Genomic DNA, 14683 nt, shown 5'->3' with positions numbered 1-14683 from the left:
GAATTTATTTTAAAAAGTTTTATTTAAAAGTAGTAAATACACGTTTTTTAATCGTTGAAAATTTGATTTCAATTTTTACAATTGCGTATACCGTTTGTACCTTATATTCCAATGTATAAGCACTAAAGATTACTGCTATGACTGGTTACAGAATACTGTAACAATGAGGTTAGCTAAAAAAGTTGCTCAATTCACGGCCTTAGGGTCTAGTACTTACAGATATGTCGAATAAATAGTAAAAGCTACAATTCGTTAGGAAGTGTAACCATAGCACCCTATAAATTAACTTCATTGTCAATTTAACTACGTTAAAGCCACTGGATTAGTTTTGCAACGACGCGAAACACATGTTTACTTTGTAATGAATGATAAAACAAGAGACAAAAGTAATTTTAATTTTATAAATATGATATACAATTTTAAGTATTAAATTTTGTTAAACGATGAATGGATTCTTCTCAATTCAATTAATATTAATGGAGTTGGCAATTTCATAATGGTCGAGGATACCAAGATGTAGCGCAAATGGCCAAACGTGTTTTACCGAATCTGTACGTAAATTAGACAGCGGGAGAGGGCTGATTCTCGGGAATAATTGCAACTTTTGACGGGAACTCCCATAGTAAATCTTTGTACGAGCCAGTGGCTGACTTTTCAATTAGGACTCACCAATGTGGAATTGATTCAATTTCCAAGTCCGCGCCCTCCAAGACGCTGGCGGGAGGGTGTTGGGGGGGAGTTGCCTGTTTTAGATGTATTTACGAGCACCCCACCCCACCCCTAACTAAACAATACTACGTCTTAAATTGTTAATGTTTGCTGGGGGACAACTGCTTCCCACACCCGCCCCCCGCCCACCTACGGTCCACTTCCACCCTTGAACCCCTCTTCTGTTTTTCTTCCTTTTCCTTTCTTGCGGCAACGTCAGATTTGTAAGAAGTTCTTAAAATGTTATTTTTGTTTTATGGCCGTGAGCCGCGATGTATCAAAAGAGCGCTTTTCACGTTCCGACCCCGCGGTTGTATTTTATCAAAATAGATTTCTTTTATAGTTAGTTTTGATTGTTTAGATTTTCAGGGATGGTTTATTTTTTGATTTAGGCATCTTTCCACTTTAAAAATACACCAAACTGTTACACTAGTTCTACATGTTTTCCAATCGTTTAACAGATATGAAGTTTGTTTTAAAACCAAGTAATGCATTTTTAATTTATGCACATTATCCCAGATTCATTACGGTATTTAATACATTGGTATTATAAAGTGAAAATCCCTGAATTGTATGCACAGTTATGCGATTATTAGGTGACTTTTTTGTATATAACATTTTTAGAGAAATCAAACAATATTTTAAAATAAAATTTATAATACTTTTTTTCACAAAATCTATTTGTTTTCGTAAAAAACCATATTAGGATTATTGCACGTATTGTCACTTTTAAATGTAGAATTAATGCAAACCATTAATTTTTTTCGTACGAGCGTTTGAGTGTTAATCTCAAACAACTCGTAAGTCCCTCAAATACTAAGTAAGTTATCGATATACTATACTAGTTATCGGTGCTTGGACTAAGTAGAACAAAGTGCAGATCGATTTTATGAATAAAAATAATATACAATATTAAGTTACTGCTAGGTAAATAACGAATGTTAGAACAGTACGGCATTAAATGAAATAGGCCTATATAATAATCGGACAGTGTTCAAGTGTCAGTTTTGAGCTTTGAACCCTTGTGGTTAATAGAGATGCACGAAGGGCCAAAGTGAAATGTTAGGTAGACGTCCACTCCACGTAATGAAGCGGGCTGCCGTGCACGGAGATTACGAGCGTAGCCGTGCGTTTATCACGAGGAGGTAATGAAGACAAGGGAGCCGTGGAAGGCCATGAAATCGCGAAGGGACGAGTGACTACGGTATGCAAATGTCCAAAATTACCGGGGAGGGCCGTGGGTCAATATAGGGTCAACGTGGCCCAATAGGAGCGGCGGCCGGAGTTCGGCTGGTCTGTAGTTGTGATGTCGGGGACCGCGCCCGGCCACGCAAATTTATGGTCCCCCTATCCGGTTTGGCCCACAGATGTCTTGTCGGGGCTCCATATGAAAAAGGGATTAGTTTTTTGAACCCTTTTTGTCCCCGGAATAATCCGACCCCACTCTTGTGTAAGCGGACTTTTGGATATGAACATTTTTGACGTTTGTAATGCACCCTTTGTGTACTACTCGTTTGCAATTTAAATTATTTACGTTATTGGTTGGTAAATACTGGTATGAGGAGTACAGTTGAATGAGTTTTTTTTCACAGAGGATGGTAAATAGCGAGCGTAGTATTTGAATAACCCATTGTTGTACTTTTTTTTGGAAAAATTCAATACACTGTTATGAGGTCTGCGAACGTAATTTTTCAATATAGAGTCCGTAATGGCCATGAACTCACATCTTCATATTTATTGCTATCAAATACCAATTCAGCGTTATCTAACAAAGTCCCCTTCCAAACATTTTTCGGATCTTGATCGGAGGATCACGAACGTTCGGGGATGTTGAGTCCATTGAGACTTAATTTCGACCGACTATAAATTTAGGACACCCTCATGGTGAAATTAGGCGTTCTATCTTAGACGCATACATCGCTATCAAATCTAAAAATGATTCCAAAAGTCCAGTTCAACATATGTAGTTGCCGGGTATCATCTCTCAGTGATCTTATACTATACATATAACCTTGCTACTTGTGCCTCCCTCTAAATTCTTATACTTTCTCCCATTGATTCATAAGGTGCATAACATCTCGGTACTCATTTCATTCCTTTATTTCATGATGACAAATTCTAAAAAGTCTCTGGATGTTTTCCAACAGAACATCTTTTAAGACCATCTTCTTTTAAATGTCTATCTCGTACATTGTTGTAAATTTATTTCATAGTGTGACTCTAGGAACCTTACTGAAAGACCCTTTTGAGGGTAGCTAGTAACCTACATATTAATTACATGCATCATAAAATTATGATCTTAAAATTAAGTTTTGGTTTACGTGACTGGAAGAGTCTCAATAAAAGTACGTTCTTGTTCATATTTTTTGTATCGTAATATAATTTAAATCTATGGTCTTCTATAAAACTTCAAATAGCAATCCTAAAATCATTGTTTTGAGGAGGATAATTATTACTTTAATATATTCATGGAAATAGGTTTAACAAAAGACAAGTGGTTTTTGTTTATGTTTAATTTTTTTTAAAGAGAGAACGTCATCACCTTTTTGGTCATATTCTACTGGCCCTCTTCGGCCATAGGACGTGCCAATGGGGGGGGGGGAGTTAAGGTAGTAAAAGGCGAGAGAACTGAAGAAACGTAATCCAATCATGAACATAATTCGAACCTGCTCTATCTCTACCCAGGAAACAACTAAGAGCAGCCACCTTTTCTCCCAACACGGTGATATTAGAATTTCACATCAGTTAAAATTTTCCTCTTCAGTGATCTTTGTTACATTCTGAACATCGGCTTGAACGAGGATCTGTGAATTTCCCACCTGTTGTTACCGGAATGAATACATCAGGAGGTATGAGACTCATACGAGAGTGATAGACTTGTAACCAACTTCAAATTCTTATAATAATGTAAGTTGTCTGACACTAAAGTAAAAAATATTTAAAACCTTGCTGTGTATGTAAAAAAATCAGAAAATATTAGTTATCTCTCAAGTGGATACAGGTTATGTATTAACTTAGTTACAGTAGGACTATCATTTAGTTGGAACTGTCAGTTTCATGTGTAGTGTGAAAATCACTCCGTTTATCATTTATCTATGACCATAGTTTTATTTAAGTAAAATATTTTTTTATTTATTAAAAACAATTCAAATCCTATATTGTGTTAACTTCTACCACAGAAAGTGTATCTTGTTCTAATCTCGTTAGGTGTTTAAAAGAACAAGCGCTCAAGTCGTCTCGGAACGAAAACACCAAAGACAAAGTCCTTACGGGCAATCGGAAGAGTATTTGTCGCTAAAGGATTTGATGGCGTCAGTAAGTTATCCCCCTCCCCCCTACGGGTGTTTGTTACCAAAGGTGTGAGTGGTAGGGGGCTTGTACCGCTCGACAGTCGTCTATAGCCTACCGGTAGAGTTCTTTACCTCGATACCGAGTTACTGTCTCATTCGGGTTGCAGATTTTATTGCCGTATATGTTTCTCAGGCAACATTGGCTTTTACTGCGCGGGCTTTTATACATTTTTATGGGCCGATGTTTGACCGTGGAGCAAAGTTACTTTTCGTCTACGTTATTTATTTACTTCTTGAGGGAAACGAACGTGTAAAGAGACATTGGCTAAAGCATGGCTTTATATAAATTAGAGAAAATTTCTAAAAGAATAATAATAATGATATACGTCTTGAATAAATGGTAGAAAACGAAAAAATTATTAAACGCACTGGTGTATTATCGAAACGTCATGGTAATAGTTCATAGTTAATAAACATTTACAACATTTCAAACAAACTGAACAGCATTGTAATCGAGTATTTTTTATTTATACAATTGTATGTTTAAAGGAATACAATTTTAACAACGTGTAGCCTATTTTAGATACTTCTGTTTCAAGAATATATTCATTTTGATCTAAACATGTATAACCATAGTTTTTGGGACTGAGTTGTATACCTGCAAAAAATACCTGATAATTAGGCAAACCTTTTGAACGAATACATTAGAAACGGTATATTATCTGTATAAAATATATTCTCTTGTATAAACATAATATAAATTTCTTATAAACAGCTACGAGAAATAAACCGTTAATAACAACGTAGTTCAGTAATTTGGGCATTTTTTTTTTTCATCAAACGTGCTGATATATAAATAAATTTTAAAAATCAGAACTCTACTCCTTACTCACGGTCCCACTAATTGGATACTAATTCGGATTTGAATGTCCTTTAACTGTCAAACTTGGTTTCTTTTAAAAATAAAAAATGTTAAACTCTCTTCTATTTGAAATGATACATGACCAGACATTTAAGTAAAGATTAAACAAACAAAAGAAAGAAAAGTTTGTCTCAGATTCTTATCGGATATGGTGGATAAGTTGTGAAAAAAGAAAAATAGGAGAAACCGAATCCATTTAATGAGGGTGCTCTGGTTACTGAATGGTAATATGTTTACTTCGTTACTAGTAAGACACATGGAATAGTTAGTTGCTTTATTACTTGTAAATGATTTCTTAATTAATTTTCTTCTTGATTATTTTTCACACACTGTAATGCGAACATATGTAAATTCGATTAAGTCTATACATGCAATGTAGCTGTTAAAGAAGCAGGAGAAATGTGAAAAGATTTTTAACATGAGTAAAAAGAACTACCTAACTTACAAATTTGTTGGAAAATTTAAAAAAGTAATAAGTCCATAATGTATATTAAAATATCAAAATGTACGCTTTGATGCTGGCAAATACGTATTGTGGAAATCTTTTTAAAATATTCAAACTTATATCTGCAATAAAAAGGTAGGACAAACCAAAACATTTCCCCTTTAACATAATCAATTTTTAAAAGTACTCTTGCTTAAAACACAAATACGTATTGTGGAAATCTTTTTAAAATATTCAAACTTATATCTGCAATAAAAAGTAGGACAAACCGAAACATTTCCCCTTTAACATAATCAATTTTTAAAAGTACTCTTGCTTAAAACACAAATACGTATTGTGGAAATCTTTTTAAAATATTCAAACTTATATCTGCAATAAAAAGTAGGACAAACCGAAACATTTCCCCTTTAACATAATCAATTTTTAAAAGTACTCTTGCTTAAAACACAAATACGTATTGTGGAAATCTTTTTAAAATATTCAAACTTATATCTGCAATAAAAAGTAGGACAAACCGAAACATTTCCCCTTTAACATAATCAATTTTTAAAAGTACTCTTGCTTAAAACACAAATACGTATTGTGGAAATCTTTTTAAAATATTCAAACTTATATCTGCAATAAAAAGTAGGACAAACCGAAACATTTCCCCTTTAACATAATCAATTTTTAAAAGTACTCTTGCTTAAAACACAAATACGTATTGTGGAAATCTTTTTAAAATATTCAAACTTATATCTGCAATAAAAAGTAGGACAAACCGAAACATTTCCCCTTTAACATAATCAATTTTTAAAAGTACTCTTGCTTAAAACACAAATACGTATTGTGGAAATCTTTTTAAAATATTCAAAACTTATATCTGCAATAAAAAGTAGGACAAACCGAAACATTTTCCCTTTAACATAATCAATTTTTAAAAGTACTCTTGCTTAAAACACAAATACGTAGTTCCGTAATAGTTAGCCAACCTGTCATGGGAAACTGATTAGATTTATGTTAATTTGTTAAAGGTCGCAAAATGTTAATTTGATTACTAGATTAGTTGTGCCGTACTTTAATTACCAGAAATGTATTCAAGTACAAAATTAACAATCGTAAATGTTCGACTCAAACAGAGGTAAATATGAGACTGAGCAGAAAGTGAGGACTTCCAGTATATAAACGGCCTTGGGACGTGTGAACACGATATAATGAGTTTGGGTGAGGTTCCAGGGTAGGGCTTGTTGTGGCGGGGGGGGGGGGAGGTCGTAAAGTTGGTAGCCACTCTGCCTATGTTTACGCGCTCACTTAATACAACTACTTGTTTATGGATAGGCCAAATGTAGCTGTCGGCTGGTCGTTCTTACATGACTTATAAATGGCCCTCCGTCCTAGCTGGCCCCTTATTATCCTTACGCTATTGACTTTTTGCCATTAATGCAATAATGTGTTTTTTAATCTGACAAGTACATATAATGGATCAAATATTGATTTGTGTTAAAAGTTAATTGTATGTAATGATTTTAAATTTTAGCACTCTTCGCCCAATTCGGTGTTATATATTTGTTGAATTTGTAATCGTAGTTGTGTTTTATATTTTATGCTCTGATGAGAACCGTTGTATGTAATGATTTTAAATTTTAGCACTCTTCGCCCAATTCGGTGTTATATATTTGTTGAATTTGTAATCGTAGTTGTGTTTTATATTTTATGCTCTGATGAGAACCGTTGTATGTAATGATTTTAAATTTTAGCACTCTTCGCCCAATTCGGTGTTATATATTTGTTGAATTTGTAATCGTAGTTGTGTTTTATATTTTATGCTCTGATGAGAACCGGATGGTAGGCCTAGTAGAGGGGTTTAAAGTTTTATCAATATTGCAGAAATCGATTAACTGGAAAATATTATTTTTATGACACCCCCCCCTTCTTAAGGCTTTTGGTGTTAGAAGTAAAGGATAAACCGCTTTAAATTAGTCTAGATTAATATTTAAGCCATGCTCCTGTGGTATAGTTGCTGAGACAACAAATCCAAATATCCACGCGTTGGATATCCAAATCCAAAGCGGTGTGGCCGGCGGTAATAGGATCTCGTACCGATGAGGTTTCTCACCATGATAGGACATCAGTAGAGGATATAAATAGTGGAAAAAAGGTACAAAACCACTGTGATTTTTCAAACTTACTGATCATTTAGAAAAATGTCTAATGCTTTTAAAATGTAATAGTTTAATTGACTTAAAAATATCAACACGTTTAATTAGATTGGTCGTAATTATAATTTCTTTTCTTTATTTGTGCGTGAGTACAGAGGCGAGATTAGGGCTACACGGGACTATCTTACATTTAACCTGTATCTAGTGGGAAATTTCGTTGTAAGGTACTAAGTTAGTCAGAGTTTGGAAATTGGAAACATACTCTGTTCTCACAGCACCATCAAACGCAACTTTAATAATTAAAGCAGTTGTTTGTAATTGCATGAGGCCAGTTGAAGACTGATTTCGATGCTAAGGATATTCAGTCTAGAATCAGCGAAAACTGTCTAATTGATATTAAATTTTGTACACATACTCTTTATTAAGTACAATTATTGATATGATATTGTTAGAAAATTGTATACAATTATTGATACGATGTCTTTCATCAACATGATTGGGGAAATTTTTCGATTCAAAAGTAGAACAAATACTTTCCACTATGAGTTTATAAAAAGATATATTTCGAGGAACAGTTATCCTTGTTTATCCTTTAATATGTTTAGATTAAATTAGACAAGTTGGATTAGGGTTCAGATAATAAATTAACCAGAATACAGTAGAAACGGTCTATTTTTTCTTTCCCATATGGAAATGATTTATAAATAATGACTACATTTTTTAACTGCAAAGCTAGTTTTTAATAATTATGGGTGTTGTTTTGATTAAATTACATAAATCGTTTTAGATGTCTATACTTTCTTAACCAGCCAATCTTCAAACGGCGAGTTTTTGTTTTTCAATTTGGAAATTGTTTAAAAATTAAATTTCATACACAAATTTATTACATTTTACGCTGAAAACTCGGTTTTACATTTTTAATAATTTACAAATAATGTCTCTACTGTACAGGTGATGTTTTAAATTAGTATCAACACTAAGTAAACAATCCCTTAGGGCCTACGGCAGGTTGGCGACGCAAGGGGGGCAGTAAACAAACCATATTTCACTTCTCGGAGCCCTTAAACTTTTAAGGCGTTCGTCAAGCGGGGCTTACTTATCCAAGGGGTGCCAAGGAGGGAATATTTTGGCGGTAGATTTTAATCCAGAGTAGCGTATCCGCCGCCATTGCTGGGCCGGGACGGAGCGGCTGACATCGTATTAGACAGAAGATCGATTGCTGGAGAGAGCGAGAGAGAGGGGTAGGTGTGACAGAGAGGGCAGTATAGGGGAGCTCCGTGAGTGGGACAAGGAGGGAAACAGTCTCAGCCGCTTACTCGGGTTATACTTAGACTCCCCGTTCGGTTTCCAAACATTCCGTATCCGTTATAAATTGAAGAGACGATAGGCTACCGACTATTTCAAGGCCGTTTAAAGAGTTAGTAAATAATCTGGAGACACGATTCGGTTTCTGTTTCTCTCCGCAGACGAAATAATTAGATTTCCGTTTGGAAAAATGTGTCCTATAAGGCTATTAGTAGGTTCCAGTAATTCTATTAAAAGTGTCAATAAAAAATTCACAACACAGACCAACCTTCCACTTTATTTATTTACTTATATCTATTTTACAATTAAAATTAATACTTGTAAATCAGAAATATTAAAGTTTAATTATTTCTCGTCCCGTATATGTATTATTTGTCGTACTCACGTCCAAGATCTAATTCAGACTATCACCATTATAGCATTTTGGCTAACTTTAAGCTAGGGTCTAGAATGAAAATTTCTCATGTATACAACAGTTATTATTCAGTAAAAGAATTTTATAAAGAGTTAAGGATAGTATAAAGTAATTTTTTGATGATGAGTTCGTATACATTTTTCTGTGTCTATAGGAATATTGGATTATTCCCACACTATTGGATTATAAAGTAACCTTGATCTAATTGAAAAATTGAATTACATTATTATTCATAATTCAAAATATTTCTAATGGTTGTGTTGGTATGATTAAGTGTTGACGTAAACAACTAGCAGTGCTAGTGAACGGGGTAAATTGGTACACACTAACTTTAGACACAACTTGGTGGACGCTGATGTGCGTCCTTTTGAGACCTATGTAAACAAATTTTAAAAGTTCAAAATATACACGTATTTTTTACCTAGTCTAAGAAAACTGTAACTTAACTTTTGTACTTAAAACTTTTAAAAAACTCTTAGCATGACTAATAATTTCAGCTACATTTGAAATTAAAAATAACTCATTCCAGTGTAACATAATGCTATGAAATTAATTTTAGAGGCGAAAACTCCACTTTCCACTTCCTACTAAACATAATAGTCCACGATCAAGGCTGTTGATACATGTGAGTAAACAAATCGTCTCTGTATAAAGACTGTTAAAACATTACCAACAAACTATCGGTTATAAAATCTCCTATAATGGTGGAAGCGTGCGACTATTTCAATTATAGACCAATAACGATTTGTAAATGGAGTGGCAAACACATTTTACACCAATTGTTACTGCCATTCAGGCTATAAAATGCTGTTAGGCGAGATAAGACATCAGATTATAAACAGAAATCACCAAAATCACCTAGGTATATGAGCTAAATACGCAATTAACTGGATACTTACGGTCGGACGACCAATTCTCGCCGATAAACAGAGTGAAATGGCTACAGTCGGGATGGAGGGGGTAGAATCGTTATCGAATTAATGGCACTTAACCATCGGTTCCTTAAAAAACTATCTCTGACCCAAAATTGACCCGAGGTTGCTTAATTGTCCACTTTATCGGCTGTGAGTAAAACCCATTCATACTATCTTGTTGACTGGGACCAGCGGACAAATTATCCCAGATAACCAGAAACGATGACACGCGCATTAATATTTCCAGTCGACGCAGTCACATGTTTTGAAATCTTAATGCGCGCTCGTTTAGATATCGCTGGCGTTATCGGTGTTATTGCATCAGGAAATGGGGAATGTCTCAGTGACTTTTGACTGGACGTTACTTTTATTGGCTGACGAGGCGACATAGAAGGGTCCAAGGTCTCTCTTGTCGGGCCCTAGAACCACGTGATCGCGATAGGGGCGTTGATAAGCATCAGTCGTTACAGAAATGGCCAGAGAAATCGCTGCGTACATGTTTCGTTGCAATGCGCTGCGCAATCCCGTGGCATGCTGCAACTACGCATCGTAATACGTTAATTGATTTCAGATATTGACTAAGCGTATTGAACAAATAAACGTGGAAGGGACTGATTGTATACTTGACTACAAAAACGTAAACCAATATAAAAGCCACTTCCACAGAGAAATTTATCCGTAGGTGTTCTGCATCCAAATTTAAAGACTAATTATTAATCGTGTATGTGTACCAGGTAACTAATTAACAAATAAACAATCAAGTTTTATATAATACCAATATCAGTTACTGTACCAATTTGCCACAGCTTAAGAATACTATAATTCCTTAAAAGACTTATTCCTGGAACATAAACGTATCTAGTTGTCTTGAATTTAGTTGTACGGCAAACTAATCGATTTTTTATTGAATTAATACTCTACTGTGACATTAAACATTGAGTGTGCAGTGTTTTGATTAATTTATTGTTATCTTGAAGTTGCTTGAAATTCCTTTATTATATGTAATTCAAGTAATTCTAACATTTCTTATAAGGATCAGGTTGCATTTTAACAATAATATGCTATGTTTTTTATATTTGCTTGTTTACTCGTAAGGGGTAAAGTAATTAAGTTTTCATGCAGTAAAATATGTCATAACATTACATAAGATAATTTAGAATTTTCGATTTTCAATTAATCTAATACCAAATTGAAACCTAAATCAGCGTTGATAGGTTAAAGCTACCAACCTTCGAGGATAGTTACTTTTGCGAGGCTAACGGGTTTAATTATACAGAAATCGGCTTTTTTGTAGAATAATTATTTTTAAAATTTTCAACCACCAATTTGGTTACAGCCCTTAAAAATACGTTTCTGAACGCAGGATAAGTAGACAAGATTTTTTATAACCTCTTTAGGGTTTTGAAGCAGAATTTTCGGAAATTAGTCTGTAATCAGGCCCAATGAAAAAATGGCTGAATATATGGGTGTGACATTTTATAGGATGTACGATTACTGGAGTAAATATCATTACTTTCATTTGTAAAAAATTGGTAAGTATTATTTTACTAAAAACTTTTCTTACACTATATACCATTATAAACACGTAACGCCCTATAGGCTTCCTACATAACTCATAAACGGGCTGAAAAGAATTCAGGCTACATTTTTTTATCTGGAACCGTTTTTATTTGTTTAGCTTTGTTACAATATCGCCTACATGTCTTACTTGGCTTTGGTTTATCTGAGCCGTCAAACTATTTTGTATACTTTTTCTGTCTTCAGAAACGTTATCTTAAAAGGCTAGAAGTTTTAAATCAAATACACCCTAACCAAAAGACGGTTGCAGCATCTACCGATGATTGTATAAATTTGTCTTGTTTGAAAATATTTGTAGGCAAAACTCAACTTGGTGCATGAATATTGTTAGATATAAAGCAAAGATATACATAATAAGGTTAGCAACACTACCAAGCAACTTTACTGTTCAATACCTGACGATCTAAATAATATTTTCCGAAGTTAAGTGGAACCCCACCTGAAACAAAATAGGGATTGTGTTAAAACTATATAAAATAAATATAATAATTTTTACATGACACCATTATAAATGTAATTAAACTGTTAACATTGCTGATACATTTTCCGCTGTATACCTCACGGTAAGTAAATATTAATCAGTTTTACGTTATAGGTAAATTAATATTTTAGAATGTAATTTTAGAAATGATTCGAGTAAAACATTTTATTTAGTCATTATTTTCCACGTAAAACACAATATACATAAAATCTAAGAATAACAAATTTTTAATACTGACAATAAAAATAAACCATTGACATTGAAAATAATATAAAGCAATTGAAAAGTGGCACGTTAAGCAAATTATCTACTACAATATCTCATCAAATTAAAAGACAGTTCTGAAATACAATTTAATCAGAGGTTAATCAGAGTAAAGACGTATCCTAATATTGATGCAAGACATTATAGTTCGTGGAAGAAATCTCAAAATGGCTTTAGCAAAGACAAACGAATACTAATTAAAACTATATTTTTTCTAAAAAGTATTAAACTTCCGTTCTTAACTGTATTATAACGATTAAAAAAAAATATTTAGAATTTAAAAAAGATTAAATTTACACTTTTTGACTATTCATAACGTCGTAGAGCTCAAAGTAAAACATTCTCAGTTAAGAACTCCGTTCGAGTGACCTTCAAAGCTATATAGGACATGTCCCTGGACAGAAAGCAGTTTAAAATTTGAAATTTCACGTTTCGTTTTAAATAACAGCCTATATCAAAAGCCTAACTAATAGGGTTTGAAAGATACTTATCCTTTGATTACTATATTTAAAGTCAAATATGATTAAAAGGCCTTTGCTTGCATTCGTGTAAGTTATGGTAAACAATGCATACGTTAATTCAATACCATGAAGTTAAAATATTTATTTTGATCTTTATATTAAAATAAATACTTATTTACATGATGTATCGCGTTACGTCAAGTACATCTGCTTCATCAAAGGGGCTGCTATTTTTAACAGCTTTGAATCATAGAGTAATTATAACATTATACTAGACAGATTCAATATAAATGAAATATTAAGATAAAAACCATGCGGGTTGTAATTATTATAATATGTATAATTATCTCTTATAATAAATCTCTTAACACACTACAACGAATATAAAAAATCGGCTGATCTGTTTATAAACTTAATAGGTCTACATTTCTCTTTACATTAGTGGCTTGGTTGGAAATAGGATAATAACTTTTAAATCGACTGTAAGCGTTAATAAAATTCGTTTATGTGGAGGTTCTATCTAAAGTTATTTATAAAAAGCCTCTTATCATTAAACATTTTTAGTTTTAGATTTTAACTGACCTTTACATTTATCCAATGAATTGTAAATAGTCATCGTTGATTTATATGGTACGACATCGAGAGGAAATCAATTTAATTTAGCGGAACGATTGACCCAGCCAGGACGAGATTTACCGGCTGATTGAACTGTTTTAAAATCGTGTACAATCGTAATTAAAACGTTCCCATAATAAGTGAATGGTTGGGTGTGGTACGGGGCAGGGTGGGCGGTATAATGGGGGTGGTGAGGGAAATTCATTGGTCACTCCTCACATACATAACTACAGCGTTGCACAGGTCGAAATATTAATTTGTATCGGCTTCAGGCGACATGCCTAACGATTCTCGCCATCCCTGTCTAATGCATTTATTCGTACGCGAGCAGCGGTAAAAATACCCGGATGGAACTTCAAAATCTATTCCCACCATATTATTTACGATGTTTTTACTTAGGACCGCATTTTCTACAATAATATTACGTGTTTAGCAAAATATTTAATACAAAAAGAAGAATACTGTGCAATTTTTGTTGTATACAGTGTGTTCAAAATCGTTCATACACTGAATAGATCTTGAAAACTATAAAGAATACAGGTAAGATTTAATGGACAAAGTTGTGCGTAGTAACAAAACCAACAAATCAATGTGGCTAAGTTAATCATTAGTTTTATTGTTCACTGGCTGCACTCAAAGAAACTGTTTTGGTCAAAATGTTCATACTATAACAACTCTCCCTAATTAGTACCTATAATAAAACGTTTTTACGTAAAATCTGCATACAATTTAATATAATAGTTATGTAGACGAGCAAGTATGAAGTGTAAGGGTGTAAGTCAATTGTTATTAATTACGACTTATTTTATAACTTCATCAAGTAGATTTTTTACTAATTTCAAAAATACCGTATATTATATACTTAAGGTTTCGTCAAGTAATTAATAAAAACCTGTCTTTTTCTATAATTGTTTTAAAAAAGATTTTATTATACTATTCGGATGGTTGGTAAACCTGACTGATATTCATTGCACATAGCGTTGGAATCAATTTTTTCAAATTTTTGTGACAGATTATTACACAAGGTTATATTTTCGTGTTGTATGTATGTATCTTTTATATTTTAAAAAATACAGGAAGATTTAATTTATTAAACTATATTATCCACCTTTTTATATTACACGGTTACAAGAAAAATACTTATTTT

The 14683-nt window shown here is 33.2% G+C and overlaps 1 protein-coding gene across 6 annotated transcripts in view; it reads right to left on the bottom strand.

The window, feature by feature from the left end:
* The window catches only part of LOC124369808 (homeotic protein antennapedia-like), a 273221-nt gene that overhangs the window by 53144 nt on the left and 205394 nt on the right, over positions 1-14683 (bottom strand). Inside the window, exon 5 of one of the 6 annotated variants that reach the window (XM_046827915.1) lies at positions 12111-12154. The exons of 4 other annotated variants lie outside the window; for them this stretch is intronic. The gene's annotated coding sequence lies outside the window, so the exon portion shown is untranslated. Of the gene's footprint in view, positions 1-10122; positions 12087-12110; positions 12155-14683 lie in introns of those variants that run through there. One more of the 6 variants, XM_046827917.1, reaches the window with a different exon arrangement.

The sequence above is a fragment of the Homalodisca vitripennis genome, chromosome X (genome assembly GCF_021130785.1).
Source record: "Homalodisca vitripennis isolate AUS2020 chromosome X, UT_GWSS_2.1, whole genome shotgun sequence".
In the NCBI taxonomy this organism is placed as follows: domain Eukaryota; kingdom Metazoa; phylum Arthropoda; class Insecta; order Hemiptera; family Cicadellidae; genus Homalodisca; species Homalodisca vitripennis.
The sequence above is the reverse complement of the archived record's forward strand: the minus strand, read 5'-3'. Positions and strand labels throughout refer to the sequence as shown.